Below are 18,845 nucleotides of genomic sequence, written 5' to 3' on the forward strand. Positions count from 1 at the left end.
TATCAAATGCTTCAACTATATAAAGCACACAGCTTGTCACAACTGAGTTCGTTCCAAAAGCTGAGCAAGAGAAAGATGTTAATTAACTGAGTCTTCACTAGTCCTGTATAGGCAAAAGACTACTTCACTCGGCTCATTCCTTTGGACTCACTTAAATCCAGTTTCTGTGCCTATCTGAAAAGGACGGTACCTGTAGCCCTGCTAGAAATAAATGATAGCTTTTGAGAATTTGTTCTCATGCTTTTAAAGTTTGGACAGTTTTATCTTTAGTCTGTTTTCAGCACTTTACTGGAGGCAGCATATTGGATATATTTTGTAGACTCCATATATGTAAACTTTCTCACAATGTGAATGAAGCATGATCAAGTAATCTTGTATTTCTCTAGGTTATGCATTCAGTAATGCGGACGGTATAACCTAGATCAGTTTCAAAAGTATCAATTTAGATTGTCACTCTGTTCTTTCCAAAGGTTACAATCTCAGCAGTCTTATGAGTTTGAAGTGTCTCTTTGGAAAATCTCTTGTGTAGTTCTTTCAGCACTTCCTATTTGTTATGACATCCTCTAAAGCAGCAAAGAATTTCCCAGAGCATATAGGGAATCCTGACAGGCTGAACCACAGTGATGAATTGACAAACTAGCACATTAGAGATGTCTAGATCTTCTGTAAATAGCTTTAATTAGGAAACCAATCTGAAAAATATATTAGGACCTAGAGGTAAGACATTGTTTGAGGGAAAACCTAATCAGGAACTGCTGAACAAGACTGATGCCTTTGAAATGACACCTAATTAAGAAGAAAGGCGAGGGGAGAGAAATGAAAAGGTGACAGGGGAGGATGAGAAGAATTTTGAAGACCAAAAAGAGGTTCCAAGGATTAGAGAATAGCATTGCCTTGAAATGTAGGTTGTGTTGATTATAGCTACTTCCTGATTTGTTTTACTCTGCTGCCTAGGGAAGAGAAAAATACATGTTAATATTTTTCTAGGGTAAAATATTTGCATTTATCATAGACCCTGGGAATTCTTGAGCTGATTAGTATAAAGCATTTAGGGGGAGAAAAAACTTTAATGCCTGTTTAATGTAGAGTTGTAAAGTCTTTTTGGACAGAATTATACGCACAGAGATTATTGAACATTGAGAAAGCATTTTTTTCTGAAAAACATCTTTGTTCAATGCACTGTGGGCCTGATCCAAAAACATACAGAAGTCAACTAAAAGACTCCCATTGACTTCAGTAGGCTTTATATCATTGTCCTGTATGTGTGTTTTTTCTATCCTGGCCTCTAGTCATCCTCCCTCCTCAGTATCCTCATTAGCTCTCAGTCAGAGTTTCCTTCCTTTGGTTCCTTAGCTAATCTCAATGCCTGCCCTCCCTTGGCTCCTTGCCCACCCTTTTGGCCTAGCCAGTACCAGTTCTCCTCCTGCACAGTAGCTCCTCATCAAAACTGTTTCCCCTGCTCTCACATCTCCTTCCTGATTGTCTGTCCTATTCTCCTTGTCCCACCAGCTCAATCCTGCACCCCAGCTCCTCATCTGGTCTCAGTCTTCCCTGCACCTACTGGCTCCCAATCTCCTTTCCTAGCCAGTCTCAGTCTCTGCTCTGGTTGTCAGTCTCCTCCCACTGCAAAGCCCAGACCCAATTTCCCACTCCTCCCCCAGCTAGTTTCCAGTCCCAGGTTCCACCCTTCCTCCCCGCAGTGTCCTTTTCCAAATCTACTCCCTTCACACTGCCTGCAAGTCCAGCTCTTGTTGCTTCTCCTTTTGAATCAGGCAACTTTCTCCTCCGTGCTGCTTGGCCTCACCAGTAGCAGTTACTGAGAGCATAGGAGAGACAGTTTGCTTTCAGGTCAGGTGCCTGGACCTAGCATGGTCTGCTGCAGTCCAGAGTTGCAATTGCCAAGAGATTTTTGCTCAGAGCTGTAATGGAGGATATTAAATAGAAGCTATTAAAATTAGACATTTTAAAATCAGCAGTTCCAGATGACTTGCACCCAAGAGTTTAAAAAGAACTGGCTGAGAAGCTCACTGGAACTTTAATGTTGATATTCAAGAAGTCTTGGAATACTGGGGAATTTCCAGATAACTGGAAGAAAGCTAATGTGCCAATTTTTAAAAAGGGTAACTGGGATAAACTGAGTAATTATTGGCCTGTCAGCCTCCCATCAATCCTAGGCAAAATAATGGAGTGCGTGATACAGGACTTGATTAAAGGATGATGATGTAATTAATGCAAATCTACATGGGTTCATGGAAAATAGATCCTGCCAAACTAACCTGATTTTTTAAACGAGATTACAAGATTTAAATGAGATTACAATGAATTTGGTTGATAAAGGTTAGTTTACAGGTACCGCACAACATTTTGATAATTTTATATTTTTCTAGGTTTTTTAAACATGGCATACATTAAATAGATTAAAAGCTGGCTAACTGGTAGCTTTTAAAATATAATTGTAAATGGGGAATCGTCATTAGGCAGATGTGTTTTCAGTGGGGTCCTGCAGGGATCAGTTCTTGGCCCTATGCTATTTGCTATTTTTATAAATGACCTGGAAGAAAACATAAAATCATCACTGATGAAGTTTTCCAATGACACAAAAATGGGGGAGAGGTAAATAATGAAGAGGGCAGGTCACTGATTCAGAGCAATCTGTATTGCTTGGTAAACTGGGTGCAAGCAAACAGTATATGTTTTAATACAGGTAAATGTATACATAAGGGAGCAAAGAATGTAGGCCATACTTACAGGATGGGGGACTCTATCCTGGGCAGCAGTGACTCTGATAAAGATTTGGGGGTTGTGGTGGATAATCAACTGAACATGAGCTTCGAGTGGGATGCTATGGCCAAAGAGCTAATGCAATCGTGGTATGCATAAACAGAGAAATCTCGAATAAGAGTAAAGTATTTATTTTATCTCTGTATTGGGCATTGGTGCAACCATTGCTGGAATACTGTGACCAGTTCTAGTGCCCATAATTCAAGAAGGATAGTGATAAATTGGAGAGGTTCAGAGAAGAGCCATGAGAATGATTAAAGGATTAGCAAATCAGTTTATGGTGATAGACTCAAGGAGCTTAATGTATTTAGCTTAACAATGAGAAGGTTAAGGGGTGACTTGATCACAGTCTGTAGGTATCTACATGGGGAATAGATATTTAATAATGGACACTTCAATCTAGCAGAGAAACGTAGAGCATGATCCAGTGGCTACAAACTGAAACTAGACAAAATCAGATTGGAAATAAGACCTACATTTTTAACAGTGAAAATAATTAACCATTGGAACAATTTACCAATGGTCGTGGTGGATTCTCCATCACTGGCAATTGTAAAATCAAGATTGGATCTTTTTCTAAAAGATCTGCTCTAGGCATTATTTTGGGGGAAGTTCTGTGCTATACAGGTGGTAATACTAGATGATCACAATTATCCCATTTGGCCTTGGAATCTATGAATATATGCTCAGTGTGGACAGAATCTTCAAGGAATTTAGCTGGGAAAGATCTAACAAGTCTCTCCTGAGCACATGCAAACTATATATCTTCAAAGGCTTATAACTTGGCCAAATTTGGATTGATGGTAACGGAAATGGCAAAAGGCACATGGCTGACACAAAGGCTACCCCCTGCCAAAGTTCAAGTCCCTGCTCCAAATTGTGCGTGGGTGTGGGGCACGGGGGTAGAAGGGGTAGCACTAAAAAAACGGTTACCAGAATTTTTTATCGGGGCAAAAATAACTCTTTCTTGAAAACACAGAATCTCTTTGGCTGAAATTTTCCTGAAAAAATCACCTGGAAGCAGACATCCAACATGAAAATTTCAGGTCAAGTTGTTAACATTTGACAGCGTTATAAGCAACTGAAAATAGCATCATGTAATAGGAATTGTTGGGCAACTTTAACAATAGGTGGTGCTAATAATAGATAAGCATAATTTTTATATAATTTTTATAATTATTTCTCCTACTTTCTGCTTACTCTTGTAAAGTTACAGGGCTCTAGGGACAGCAGCAGTGCATACTGATGATATCTTGCATTCTAAAAAGCTGGCTGAAGAGAAAAGAGACTTTGAAATCTTTTTAAACGTGGAGAGGTTTTTTTTCTTGCATACCAAGTGGGACTCTAGATGAATCTGTCTTCAACAGAGAACAAGGTGGAGTCAAGATCTGATTCAGGAGTTGTTAAAACAGGCCAGGTGGAATCTGCATTTAAATAAATAAAGCAAACTTCAAAAAGGGATGTCTAGACTTAAATGTTTCACTTCAGAGATGGCTACCTTTCAGTGGTGAATAAACTGTTATCTCTGAATAGTTTGTGTCAATTAGGGTATGTCTACACTAGAAATGAAAGTTGACCAATATTAGGTCGACTTACAGCCACAGCAGTAATTACTGCAGCGGTGTATGTCCACACTATCCTCCTTGGCTTGGTGGTGCCTGTCTGCACCAGAAGTGCTTCCATTGATCTAATAAAGGCAGCGTGGGGAGCTGAGAGCCTGGTCTCTCAGCTCCGCAGGCTGCTGGGCTCCTGGTGGACTGCCCTCTGGGCCCATTCTCCCCCTGTTTTCCAGCCTGGAGTGGTGTCTAGGCCCCCTCAGCTCTCCAGGGAAGTGGGGGCAGCTGGGCTCTAGCTGTCCAGCTTTCTTGTCAATTTCATGGCTCCTGATGTGAAAGCGACAAGACGGCTAAGGGCAGCAGATGTAAGGGACGCAGTGTCTACACAGACTTGCCTTGCCATAACTACACTGACATAAGCTTTATGCCTCTCATGGAGGTGTTGTTATTATGTTGGTGTAGTAGGGCACTTACATCGATGGGACCAAAGCTGTAGTGTAGACACTGACATAATTAGGTTGACATAAGCTGCCTTATGTCCAGCTAACTGCGTAGTGTAGACTAGCCCCACATTAAACACTTTTGGTTGAAAAGTAATATGTGTTATATTTTCTATGTACTGTTATACCTGGAAAGAGCTGGAAACTTATTGTTAATGACCTGTTGATAGTCAGTTCAGTTCAGCTGATAGTCAGTTTGGTTCTCAAGTTTATCTTTCTAGGGTTCACTAGCCTGTCTGGACTTGACTTTGGGCTAAGTAGGTATGTCAACCATGGCACAGTGGTTGAGATTTCAAAGCTGATCAGGGGATTTGCCCCACTGTTCCTATTAAAATTAAGAGGAGTTCTGAAGTGGGATCCTCTATTTGGCTTTGAAAATCTTAGCCAATCTACAACTTGTGTTTGCTACCCATATCCTTTTCAGTCTTTAAAAACAGGTTTCAGAGTAGCAGCCGTGTTAGTCTGTATTCGCAAAAAGAAAAGGAGTACTGGTGGCACCTTAGAGACTAACAAATTTATTAGAGCATAAGCTTTCGTGAGCTACAGCTCACTTCATCGGATGCATCCGATGAAGTGAGCTGTAGCTCACGAAAGCTTATGCTCTAATAAATTTGTTAGTCTCTAAGGTGCCACCAGTACTCCTAGTCTTTAAAAACTATCAGTTTGTCATTTATACTTCTGTACCTGATGTCTCTTTTAGAGTGTTCCAGTGAATGACATTTCTAGTTCTTCTTAAGGGTCTGAACTCCTTAGCAGAACAGACACAGTTGAGTTAAGCCAAAGCCAAAGAATCCCTGATGCTCTGCAGATTACTTCCATTTTTGTCATGCTTTCCTTTATTTTGGTGAGCTTCCCCAAAGTTAGCTGTATCCTCTTTTTTTTTGCAGGGAAATAAAATATTCCAGTAGGTCCTATGGTTATTGCCAGAGTTCCAAAGGCTATCAACAGAGGAGTTATTTTTGTAAATCTACTAACTTGAAGTAGAGTTGTGAAGAAATGGGGTTTTTCCAGTGCACAGATTAAATGGACAATAATATGATGCTGAGAAGCCTTTCTTGCTTTAATCATCTTGTGCTGCACTGTCTTCTCTACACTGCTGCTGGCTTCAAGGCAAGCTTTAGTTGCACTGGTTACCTTTTACATCTGCAGCGTGATTCCAAGGCCAGAAGGAACCATTATAATCATCTAGTCTGACTTTCTGTATCGCATAGGCCTTAGAATATGACTAACATATGCATCAATTTGAATGAACAATTTACTGCAATTTACCATACAGTATTGACAAAGTTACCAATGAGTATAAACTAAATTTATTTCAAAGGCTAATCACACTCTTACTATAAAGAAACAAAGTGATAGGAAAAAATACCTCTGCCTCTTGAGACTGAGGGTTCATTTTCACTTTGTTTTCCTAAAGACCATCTCTGAAGCTGGAAGACGACTCTGTTTGCTTGACTGAATTTAATGGCTTCCCCATTTGAGAGGAAACAATTTTCAGAGTATCGGCGCTTGCTTGATTGGTTGACTAAATGTCATAAACATGAAAACAACTTGCTTTAAATTTCAAAGCAACAGGTCATGCCAGTGGGGATCTAATCAAGGCCATGCAGTAGAAGGCTGTTTGATATAATTTCAATTTATTTGATTTGATACTAACATAATATTTTCCATCAAATAAGGACGGATGTGAGAGGTGAAACTTCCTGCCCTGCTAGCCTGTGATTCAAATGGGGCAAGTTACCTTATGTGCAGAGGCTTCTTTAATTAAATTTGTTCCTAAATCTGTAGCATTATTGCATTTTCAATATCTGTTATTATTTAGAATTCAATTTAGCAAATAAATTAATGTTCCATGGTTTTGGCCTCTGAGGACACACAGACTTTCATGGTTTGCCTGTTGCAGAGCCTGAGTTGATTCTGGAACTAAAATAATCTGCAGCCAGCCAGCCAGAAACACTAGCATCAAGAGGCATGAACTTCCTCATTCTTCTTCATTGACCAATATCTCTGAAACCCAGTTATGACCATGTCTATGCAACATCTTTAACCACTGAACTGATGATCAAAAATTTATTGATTATTGTTAGATATTTGTTATTTTATCATATCGGAAACCTTGAGGTTCCATTCATTTGAAGGGCATGGTAATTAAGGCTAAAATTAAATATACAAAGAGAATAATATCCTAACAGATCCTCTTTTGATTAATCAGATACTTGAGATGTTTACTAGTGCCCTTAAGAATAAAGTGGTGTTTACGATGCTGCCAACTAAACCCCAAAGGATTCCGGTGTTGGAGCTTGCAGGATTTTGTGAGATTTCTATAAAACATGATCTCAGAGCAGCAGCAAAGGCAGTTCAATTTAATATCCTAATCCAGGGATTGGCAACCTTTGGCATGTGGCCCATCAGGGGAATCCGCTGGCGGGCCAGGATGGTTTGTTTACCCGCAGCATCTGCGGGTTCGGCCAATCGCAGCTCCCACTGGCTGTGGTTCACCGTTCCAGGCTGCATGCCAAAGGTTGCTGATCCCTGTCCTAATAAATAAATATTTCTGAATGACTCCCCTTGTGCCATATAATGATATCTGGCATCCCCCACTACTCTACTAAAAGTATGGATTAAGGCAATCCAGAGCTTTAGGCATACTATAGCATTAGGCCTTGTCATAAATATAAAGGGAAGGGTAAACACCTTTAAAATCCCTCCTGGCCAGAGGAAAAACCCTTTCACCTGTAAAGGGTTAAGAAGCTAGGATAACCTTGCTGGCACCTGACCAAAATGACCAATGAGGAGACAAGATATTTTCAAAAGCTGGGGAGGGGGGAGAAACAAAGCCTCTCTCTCTGTCTGTGTGATGCTTTTGCCGGGGACAGAACAGGAATGGAGTCTTAGAACTTAGTAAGTAATCTAGCTAGATATGCGTTAGATTCTGTTTGTTTAAATGGCTGAGAAAATAAGCTGTGCTGAATGGAATGGATATTCCTGATTTTGTGTCTTTTTGTAACTTAAGGTTTTGCCTAGAGGGATTCTCTATGTTTTGAATCAAATTACCTTGTAAGGTATTTACCATCCTGATTTTACAGAGGTGATTCTTTTTACTTTTTCTTCTATTAAAATTCTTCTTTTAAGAAACTGAATGCTTTTTCATTGTTCTTAAGATCCAAGAGTTCGGGTCTGTGGTCACCTATGCAAATTGGTGAGGATTTTTATCAAACCTTCCCCAGAAAGGGGCTGGGGTAACATTTGGGAGGATTTTTTGGGGGAAGACATTTTCAAACGGACTCTATCCTAATAATAATAATACTGGTTAGACGTTTGGTGGTGGCAGGGAAAGTCCAAGGGCAAAAGGTAAAATAATTTGTACCTTGGGGAAGTTTTAACCTAAGCTGGTAAAAGTAAGCTTAGGAGGTTTTCATGCAGGTCCCCACATCTGTACCCTGGCATTCAGAGTGGGGATGGAACCTTGACAGGCCTCCATGACTCTATCCCCACAACGTCACCTCAACCCCACTTGGATTGGTGATGACAGAGAGCTTTTGATCTCAGCAGAGTTTCCTTCTTTCCCCTAAGGGTAGCAGCAAAGTTCCTCCCACTCAGAACAAACATACATGCCAACAAAAATCTTCTCTACCCTCCAGAGAAGCATCAGTGGCAGCAGGAGAGGCTCCCAATCTTTACCCCAGTAGTCAGGCTGTATCTTCTTGGGTGAGCAGGCTATGCCTGTTGCACTGTTCTTCTCCAGCCACACAGTGTTCTGCTGGGGTGGTGTTGGAAGAGCTTTCAGATCAACAGGTCTTGGAGTTAACTCTGCCTTGAGATGCATGGGGAAATGCATGCCTTTCTGAGATATAATTTCTAACTGTCTTCAGACACAGGCAGACATCTCTGCATTGGTTACACTTCGGTCATGTTTCCAAGCTTTTCTCCACAACCATGAGAGAGAAAAGTCTTTAAACTAAAACCAAAGCCAAAAAAAAAACCACAACAAAAACCAATCCCAAAAAACAGTGTTGCCAATTCTCTTGATAAAATCAAGAGTCTTGTGATATGTGACTTTTTTTGATGGCTCCGGCTTCTGGAGTCATGTGAATAAGTGTGAGTCTCAGCTTTCATTTGCAAAGAAAAGCTGGAAAGGTGAACTCTCAGGCTCAAACACCAGGAAAAAAAATCTATTGATTTGTAAAATCTTATAATTTTTAAACCAATCTCATGATTTCTGAGTGCTTGGATTTGCAACACTGGTCTGATATAGTCACATGGAACTGGGGCTCTAGGCACAGACCTATATCTCCTGTGCCTTAATCTGGCCATGTCGCCCTGTGTTTTTGCCTAAATCCCCTGCAGAAACTTGACAGCCTTTGGGAGTTCAAGATTAAGTTGTAAGGTTTACTTTTGTAGTAGGTGAGTTATAAATTAATGAGCGCACATTTTATGGATCACCTAATCTGAGAACTTCTATCTTTTTGTTTTTTGGTTTTAACGGTAATATTCTTTTACAGCTGTTTTGTAAATTGGAAATAACTTAATGATGTACAGGAAATAATAAAACAGCTTTTTAGTTACAGAAATTTGAGAACAGTACATGTACAGATGTAATATAAAAATATACTTACAGAAGCAGAGTGGGATATCTGGATTATAGATTAAGGATTCTCTACACATTGTCCATGTGTGGATGCTCTTATTCTAGAATAAGAGTACCTTGTTCCTGTAGCATGTAGATACTAAGAAATACCAATTAACATAAATGATTCCATAATATATCAATTTTCTTCAGCTAAGAAAAACTGTTATAGATTGTAACTATATTGAAGTTATTTTTCATTCACATTGGTGCTGCTGTAGAACCATGTTGGGTCAGATGAATTTCAGTTGATATAACAAGGTGCAATACGATAGATGAGCAAGACCCACTGTTCCAAAGAAGTATGCATCTCTGGGGAAGGCAGAGAGTTTTTCCACCACCATATCATGGTAGATCCCAGAAACAGTGGCTCTTGATTGTAATATGAGTCAACTCCCTGACTGCTTTAGTGTGGCAAATACCTGCAGAATGCCCATATTTTGTGCATTTATTACATATTTCATCTTTAGCTGGACACACATCTTGAGCTATGAAATTTTCTGCATCTTGTGCATTTAGTCTGAAATGCCTTGTAGTTAGTCTGGGATTCCTGCATGGAAATTACTTTTAGCACTCATGCTGTGTCTGTTTACAGCTTCTAAGCTAGTTTCAAGATTGTCTGGTTTGGAAAGTTTGGTTTTGTGCTTTGCTATTTGGGTAGTAGCATGTAGATTTAAAGCTGTCTTTGATTGTCGTTCCTATGAAATACTTTTATCTCTAAGTCCAATGATTAGCCTGTCTCTGACATTTTTATGTTTTGCAGTTCCAAAATCACAGTTTTCAGCCAATGCATGTAGAGCTCCTATGCAAGATCCAGCATTTTCTCCTGGTTCTTGAATTCTTTGATGAAAAGATGCTCTTTCATAAACCATGTTTCTCTGTGATATAAAGTATGCATCAAATATAGCCGGAACCTTTTCATAGTCAACTTTGTGATTATCTTCATTAAAAGCAAAAGACATAAAGATATCCTCTGTCTGCTTCCCCATAGCATAAATTAAAGATGATACCTGGATAACTCCATTTTCCTGGTGGAGCTTTGTAGCAATCATGCAAAATATTTCTTGGAGTCTGTCCATTGTGAAGGTTTATCAATGCTGACGTTCTCTGTAGCATTGAGAGTGGCATGTTGCTGGGACTGATACTGCAGGCTTTGTTCCTTCTGTTTGGAACCTTTGTTCCTGTTTTGCTTCTGTTTCTGTTCTCCTCTTGCACTATTTTACTTCTGAGACCATGTTATGTACACCTTGAACATAGTAGGTTGGAAGGCTGCTATTAGTAGGCCAGGTTGTTATATCACATATGGACTTGCTACAGAACATCCTTCCCAGAGAGATACACCAGATGTGTTCCCTAGAAGATCCTTTAATGCACTGCCAGGTATATCTGTATGCACAGGTGAGGTATGTTGCACATGTCACCTAGTGGTTAAATAGTATAAGATAGTTTAACATTCTATTATACGCTGAAAATATGGAAGGAATCCAAAAGTAAAAGAATTATGTTGCTTTAAGATCTGGCCTGTAACCATGCTTTAAAGATGTAGCATGGAGGAGTGCTGGTAAAGCTGATTTTTATATCCTGGAACCAGTCACACAACGTAGGTCAGGTTTACTCTGTCACATTGCAGGATCCGTTTTAACTGACGACTGTAGCTATTGCTGCAGTCTGCATTGTAGTGAGAAGAGGAATGGACACCTAAGCAGGGTTTTGCACAAACTAGCCTTGCACTTTGACCTTTTGACCTTGAGTAGAAGTTCCAGTTATAGCTGATAGAAATTTTTCATTTGAAATATTTTTCCAACAAAATGGCTTTTTCATGAAAACTCACTGTCCTGTTCTGAGAATTTTTTTTGTGCCCTTGTGAAACCCAAAAGCCCAAAATCTTTTTACTGATGACAAAAAACCTCAAGCTTCTGAAGAAAATTTTTGTTCAAGAGCATAAACACTTATTTATTAAATATACTCAGAATATGGGTGTAGAGTCTCTGCTGTAATCCTCTGCCCTCAACACCGTCTGCTAAGAACTAGAGCAAAGAGTTTGATCCCATTCAGCTGTCTGTTTAGTGTTGTAAAGCATAAACACAAATGAATATGGAAGAAGTTTGAGTTGAGAGCCCATTGTTGGACAAGAATGTCAGTGGATCCATGTGCCCATCACAGAGATTGTTTGGTTTTATCATTGGTATTGGTATTGTTTGGTATTAATGTCACTACTCAAAGGACTGTCAAGGTTAACTGTCTTTAACAGCTGTTCTAGTAGGAGTGTTAAATTCCTGATGGCTGAATGTTTGATCTGACAATTGCAGTGGTGTATATTTTCCTGGCATTCAAAATGTTATGGAACTCTTCCTCTGAAAAGCAAAAATCTGACCTTGCTAAAAGGACAGAGAAATGATGAAATAATGCAGACATGTAACCTGGCTGTGTGAGGTTTTTAAAAAAAAAAAAAAAAAGTTCCCGCATTGAAGCGGCCTATACTGAAAAGCAAAAAACATAAACCATTTTCATCTGTAAAGGGGATATAGTCTCGTGAGCAGAGTGACCAGGTGTGATTTCTCACAATGTCCCAGTGTTTCGGAGGTGCCAGGTTTATCCTGGCAATTTCTACTGAAAGAGGTGTTTTAGCTTCAGTGTGTGTAATCATTCAGCTGGCTGACTTCCCCCTGGCTGGCTGTTCCTGACCTGGCCCCTGCTACACCCTCTTTCCCCCACAGCACCCTTTCTACCTTCCAAATGAACTTAAGGCCAAGTTGGATCTGTGTATCACTTCCGTGTAGTATCTATAATGGAGTAGAACGTAGGATGCTCCAATTTTTGACAGATTGATCTTTCTAACACTTCCAATATCATGGCATTCCAGAGCATGCACCATTCATTAGGTAGATGCTATGTCAGGGAAGTTGAACCCCAAGTTATCTTTTAAGGTATGGAGAGTACTAGTCTTTCTGCAGAGGAAGAGAGGTAATGCCACTTGTGGTGGGAAGAAGACACAAAGGTCCACACACTAGAAGGCAAATGGTAAGTCAGGAAGTGTGCATGGGTGGTTGAAAAGTCATGATCAGATACCTCAGCTAAGATGTCTTCAACACAATCCCTTACTATGGATATCTTTCTTTTCACTCCAACAGTGACAAGCACTTTCAACGCTTCCCGCTGAGCTGCCAAACACTCTTGCTTGCAATAGAAACCCCCTTATAACTGTCAAACGCGCTCACAGCATCCAATGACAAGCTCACCCATGAAACCCCAACAGCTGCTAGCCTACCCCCACCTAAATATAGTGTGCTAGTTTTCTGTTTAAAATATCTGGTCATGTACCAGTGAGTAACTGATAGGGATATAGCCAAAATCAATTTAAATTATAGGCTTTATTTAGATCATAGAATCATAGAATCATAGAATATCAGGGTTGGAAGGGACCCCAGAAGGTCATCTAGTCCAACCCCCTGCTCAAAGCAGGACCAAGTCCCAGTTAAATCATCCCAGCCAGGGCTTTGTCAAGCCTGACCTTAAAAACCTCTAAGGAAGGAGATTCTACCACCTCCCTAGGTAACGCATTCCAGTGTTTCACCACCCTCTTAGTGAAAAAGTTTTTCCTAATATCCAATCTAAACCTCCCCCATTGCAACTTGAGACCATTACTCCTCGTTCTGTCATCTGCTACCATTGAGAACAGTCTAGAGCCATCCTCTTTGAAACCCCCTTTCAGGTAGTTGAAAGCAGCTATCAAATCCCCCCTCATTCTTCTCTTCTGCAGACTAAACAATCCCAGCTCCCTCAGCCTCTCCTCATAAGTCATGTGCTCTAGACCCCTAATCATTTTTGTTGCCCTTCGTTGTACTCTTTCCAATTTATCCACATCCTTCCTGTAGTGTGGGGCCCAAAACTGGACACAGTACTCCAGATGAGGCCTCACCAGTGTCGAATAGAGGGGAACGATCACGTCCCTCGATCTGCTCGCTATGCCCCTACTTATACATCCCAAAATGCCATTGGCCTTCTTGGCAACAAGGGCACACTGCTGACTCATATCCAGCTTCTCGTCCACTGTCACCCCTAGGTCCTTTTCCGCAGAACTGCTGCCGAGCCATTCGGTCCCTAGTCTGTAGCGGTGCATTGGATTCTTCCATCCTAAGTGCAGGACCCTGCACTTATCCTTATTGAACCTCATTAGATTTCTTTTGGCCCAATCCTCCAATTTGTCTAGGTCCTTCTGTATCCTATCCCTCCCCTCCAGCGTATCTACCACTCCTCCCAGTTTAGTATCATCCGCAAATTTGCTGAGAGTGCAATCCACACCATCCTCCAGATCATTTATGAAGATATTGAACAAAACGGGCCCCAGGACCGACCCCTGGGGCACTCCACTTGACACCGGCTGCCAACTAGACATGGAGCCATTGATCACTACCCGTTGAGCCCGACAATCTAGCCAGCTTTCTACCCACCTTATAGTGCATTCATCCAGCCCATACTTCCTTAACTTGCTGACAAGAATGCTGTGGGAGACCGTGTCAAAAGCTTTGCTAAAGTCAAGAAACAATACATCCACTGCTTTCCCTTCATCCACAGAACCAGTAATGTCATCATAAAAGGCGATTAGATTAGTCAGGCATGACCTTCCCTTGGTGAATCCATGCTGACTGTTCCTGATCACTTTCCTCTCCTCTAAGTGCTTCAGGATTGATTCTTTGAGGACCTGCTCCATGATTTTTCCAGGGACTGAGGTGAGGCTGACCGGCCTGTAGTTCCCAGGATCCTCCTTCTTCCCTTTTTTAAAGATGGGCACTACATTAGCCTTTTTCCAGTCATCCGGGACTTCCCCCGTTCGCCACGAGTTTTCAAAGATAATGGCCAAGGGCTCTGCAATCACAGCCGCCAATTCCTTCAGCACTCTCGGATGCAATTCGTCCGGCCCCATGGACTTGTGCACGTCCAGCTTTTCTAAATAGTCCCTAACCACCTCTATCTCTACAGAGGGCTGGCCATCTCTTCCCCATTTTGTGTTGCCCAGCACAGCAGTCTGGGAGCTGACCTTGTTAGTGAAAACAGAGGCAAAAAAAGCATTGAGTACATTAGCTTTTTCCACATCCTCTGTCACTAGCTTGCCTCCCTCATTCAGTAAGGGGCCCACACTTTCCTTGGCTTTCTTCTTGTTGCCAACATACCTGAAGAAACCCTTCTTGTTACTCTTGACATCTCTTGCTAGCTGCAGCTCCAGGTGCGATTTGGCCCTCCTGATATCTTTCCTACATGCCCGAGCAATATTTTTATACTCTTCCCTGGTCATATGTCCAACCTTCCACTTCTTGTAAGCTTCTTTTTTATGTTTAAGATCCGCTAGGATTTCACCATTAAGCCAAGCTGGTCGCCTGCCCTATTTACTATTCTTTCGACTCATCGGGATGGTTTGTCCCTGTAACCTCAACAGGGATTCCTTGAAATACAGCCAGCTCTCCTGGACTCCCTTCCCTTTCATGTTAGTCCCCCAGGGGATCCTGGCCATCTGTTCCCTGAGGGAGTCAAAGTCTGCTTTCCTGAAGTCCAGGGTCCGTATCCTGCTGCTTACCTTTCTTCCCTGCGTCAGGATCCTGAACTCAACCAACTCATGGTCACTGCCTCCCAGATTCCCATCCACTTTTGCTTCCCCCACTAATTCTACCCGGTTTGTGAGCAGCAGGTCAAGAAAAGCGCTCCCCCTAGTTGGCTCCCCTAGCACTTGCACCAGGAAATTGTCCCCTACGCTTTCCAAAAACTTCCTGGATTGTCTATGCACCGCTGTATTGCTCTCCCAGCAGATATCAGGAAAATTAAAGTCACCCATGAGAATCAGGGCATGCGATCTAGTAGCTTCCGTGAGTTGCCGGAAGAAAGCCTCATCCACCTCATCCCCCTGGTCCGGTGGTCTGTAGCAGACTCCCACCATGACATCACTCTTGTTGCACACACTTCTAAACTTAATCCAGAGACACTCAGGTTTTTCCACAGTTTCGTACCGGAGCTCTGAGCAGTCATACTGCTCCCTTACATACAGTGCTACTCCCCCACCTTTTCTGCCCTGCCTGTCCTTCCTGAACAGTTTAAAATAAGATGATAATAAAATATGATAAAAAATGATAAAATAAGATGATAAGCTCTCTATAGTAAGGACTGTCTCTTACTATGTGTACATATACAGTCTACACAATGAGGTTCTATTTTTGGGTGTGGCCTCTAGGAACCACTTTAATATGAATAACAGTCTGTGCTATGGAAAAGTGGGGGAGAGGATGTGTTATGGAAGTTCTCCAATCCAAAGGAAAACTAGGACTATCACAGCTGGAAAGTCGTAAGTAAAGCGGTTGATAACAGTGTATCAGGCAGGTTAGGTAGTTCCCTAGAATAACTGACTTTTTGACACTGAAAGGAGAACTTGAGCTGGATTTTGAACATTCACTTCTCCGCAAACATAGACTCTTGCTTATTGGGTATGGAAAGCATTCTGCCACAAAGTAAGCTTTTCATTTTGTTTGGTTTAGTAACATGTTTGAGGGGTGTAAAGGGTGTGTATTACGGGGGGGGGGGGAGGGAAGAAAGCAAAGAAGAACAGAAAACATACACTAGTTCTATATTCACTGACTCTCTTTCTCTCTGTGTGCTTATATCTGTCAGTCCTTCCTATCTATAATGTATGTGTGTATGTATAACAATTTTCTTACCCAGGTATTCAGTTACCTACTTTAAATACAAATTGGTGACTTTAAAGGAAACAGGAATTGGCAAATGACTATTCTAATCAGGCAACAGCATTTGTTAATTCCATCATATTTTTTTCTTTTGCTATAATACAATAAAGCTAGTAATCTGAATATATTTTCTATTCAATGTAGTGTGATAACTATTATAATTATCAATGCAGTACCAGTTACTTAAGGATGGGGTATACAATCTGAATAGTAGTCTTTCTTCTAAAACAATTTTCACTCCCACTGTGATAACTTCTTTTAATAACCATATGACATGAAATTATACCTAAATGCAAATATTGCGGACACTTTCAAATGAGTTTTATGTCTAATTAAATGTCTGTCATAACAGATCAGACATGTGGGGATGTCCAACTGGATTTGTCTGTTGTATTAATTTAGATGGAATATGTGGGACTAGAGGTGTTAACATAACTCACTGTCCAACAATTAACAGTGTTAAACAAGGTCTGGGGTTTATACCGAGGACCTCAGCCTGCTTAGTACACTGACAAATGCACTATCAAAAATCTTTTAAACATTTTATTAAAGATACAGAAAAGAGGGGAAAACAGTTACAGCATTTGAAATGTAAAGCATTAAATAAGGTTTTCATTTTAATAACACTCCTTGTTCCCATTCCCTTTCCCTGTAGCTGGAGAGTTTTTTAGAAGGAACCCCCCCCTTTCTATGACAATCTTAGATGACATCAAAGATGGTAATAACTTCGGAGAAAGAAAAGAAGTTAGCTGAGGTGAGCTGGAGCTCTTGTTGCTGCCTTTAAAGTCCAATTCCATATCATCTCAGGAGGTGTTTGGGATTCATCTGGAGCTGGTACAGGTGGTGTTTTTTTATCAAGGGCCCTTTCTCTGGCCTAGCCTGGTCAGGATATCTTTCAAGGCCTGAGTGACGAAGGCCTGGCGTCCGAGGAAATGGTAGGAGTGGCAGTCGTGATGGTGAATCTTGCTTTCTGTATTCTTTCTCTGAAGTCTCCTTCTTTAAGGACAAATAAAGGGACTGATGGATGGAATAGCCCATCCACAAATTATTTTGTGCACTAATTATGCCTAGTACCTGACATATTGATTTTGGTTCATTAATTTCTGGTTGCACATCTTCTGTTTTTATCATGCATGATTTCTGCATAGTCCTGAATTATATCAATGTGGCCTTTTTTTGTTTGGACTAATTTAGTTTCCTGTCTGGTTCTCTTGCATCTGTTTAACATTCATTATAGGAAGCAACTTGACTTATTTTCCATCAACATTTGTTGTTATAGGTTATTGTATCATTTTATAAACTTTTACATAATTTTTACAATCGGTCTCACAATTAGGGCAAATTTTTAGGCCCAGTTGTCACAATGTGTCTTAAAGAGCAGGTGAACTGCCATTGGGGCAGAGAGACATCATAAAGTAAATTATTGCATCCATCAGTGTGATATGTTTAATGTATCACATTGAATCTTCCTTCCTGGCTGAAATGCTAAATACAGAGTTGCAATTCAGGTCAAGATTGAACATTAATAATATGACATTTTAACGTGACACTGATCAGACAGGATGCCTTGGAACTAGATGTGTTAAAGTAGGAATATTGGGTGTGTAAGTACTGTAGGTATGGGAGAAGCTCTACATCTAAGTTCATAATAATGATAATCATTGAGACCTCAGCCTGCAGGCTTCCACTCGGCTAGCAGGAAAATTTGATTGCCTAGATTTTGAGTAGGGATTAAGTGTAGATCCCCCTGATGCACATTTTAAAATAACTGGCCCAGGCCTGTGAAGCTCACCATATCCAGACCGTGTGGTTTTTTGGCTAGATTGAAGTTTTTTGAGTGAACAATTCAGTGCTTTGGGCTAAAGGCTGGGGTTTTTGTTGTTTTGCTTTTTGAATTAAAAATGATTTTTCTGTCTGGGTTGTGTTTAATTTCATATAGGCATTACATTTTCTTTTAGGACTGAATTAGGAATTGATATAATACACCTTTTTTGAACACTTGGGGTTGGGGAGGGAACATTTTTGGGGTGAAATTTTATGTGAGCCTTACTATATAGATATGACCTTGAGTCAATAGTGACACTGACTGTCTTTACAAACCTCTCTAATGAATAAAACTACCTATACGTGAGACTTTCTTTATATTAGCACTAAAGTTCATCTGTTCTTGAGGGGAAAAAAATGGCAAATGCACCAATCAGAATCCATCTCCCTGGTGCCAATATTTTGTTAGATTCATAGTTGTGATTTTCAAAGCAGCTTGAAGGAGTTAAGTGCCAAAATCCTGTTGAACATCTATGGGGTTTAGATACCAAACACCTCTGTTAGGCTTTTTTTTGACAACTCCAGCTGCTTAGTCTAAATTTAATTAAATGTATGGGCTGTGGTGTAAATTGGCACAGCTCCTTTGACATTAATGGTGCTACACTGATTTACAACAGCTGAGAACCTGGCCTTTAGTTTATAATAGCTGGTTTATTTTAACTATTTTTCTCACTATCAGTAGCATGTATTAAGTAAGAAAAACTTCCATTTTGTGAATGTAAAACACCTTATCTTTTACTTTTATTATATGCCCACACACACTCAAGGAAGCTAAGAAAGTATCAGGTATTTACAGGTAGTTGCTTCCTTCAGCCTTTCATTGGAAAAT

General features: G+C 40.6%; 1 protein-coding gene across 10 annotated transcripts in view; it reads left to right on the forward strand.

The window, feature by feature from the left end:
* Nucleotides 1–18,845, forward strand: part of KCNC2 (potassium voltage-gated channel subfamily C member 2) — a 144,046-nt gene that overhangs the window by 23,461 nt on the left and 101,740 nt on the right. The window lies entirely within an intron of this gene.

The sequence above is a fragment of the Dermochelys coriacea genome, chromosome 1, assembly GCF_009764565.3.
Source record: "Dermochelys coriacea isolate rDerCor1 chromosome 1, rDerCor1.pri.v4, whole genome shotgun sequence".
In the NCBI taxonomy this organism is placed as follows: Eukaryota; Metazoa; Chordata; order Testudines; family Dermochelyidae; genus Dermochelys; species Dermochelys coriacea.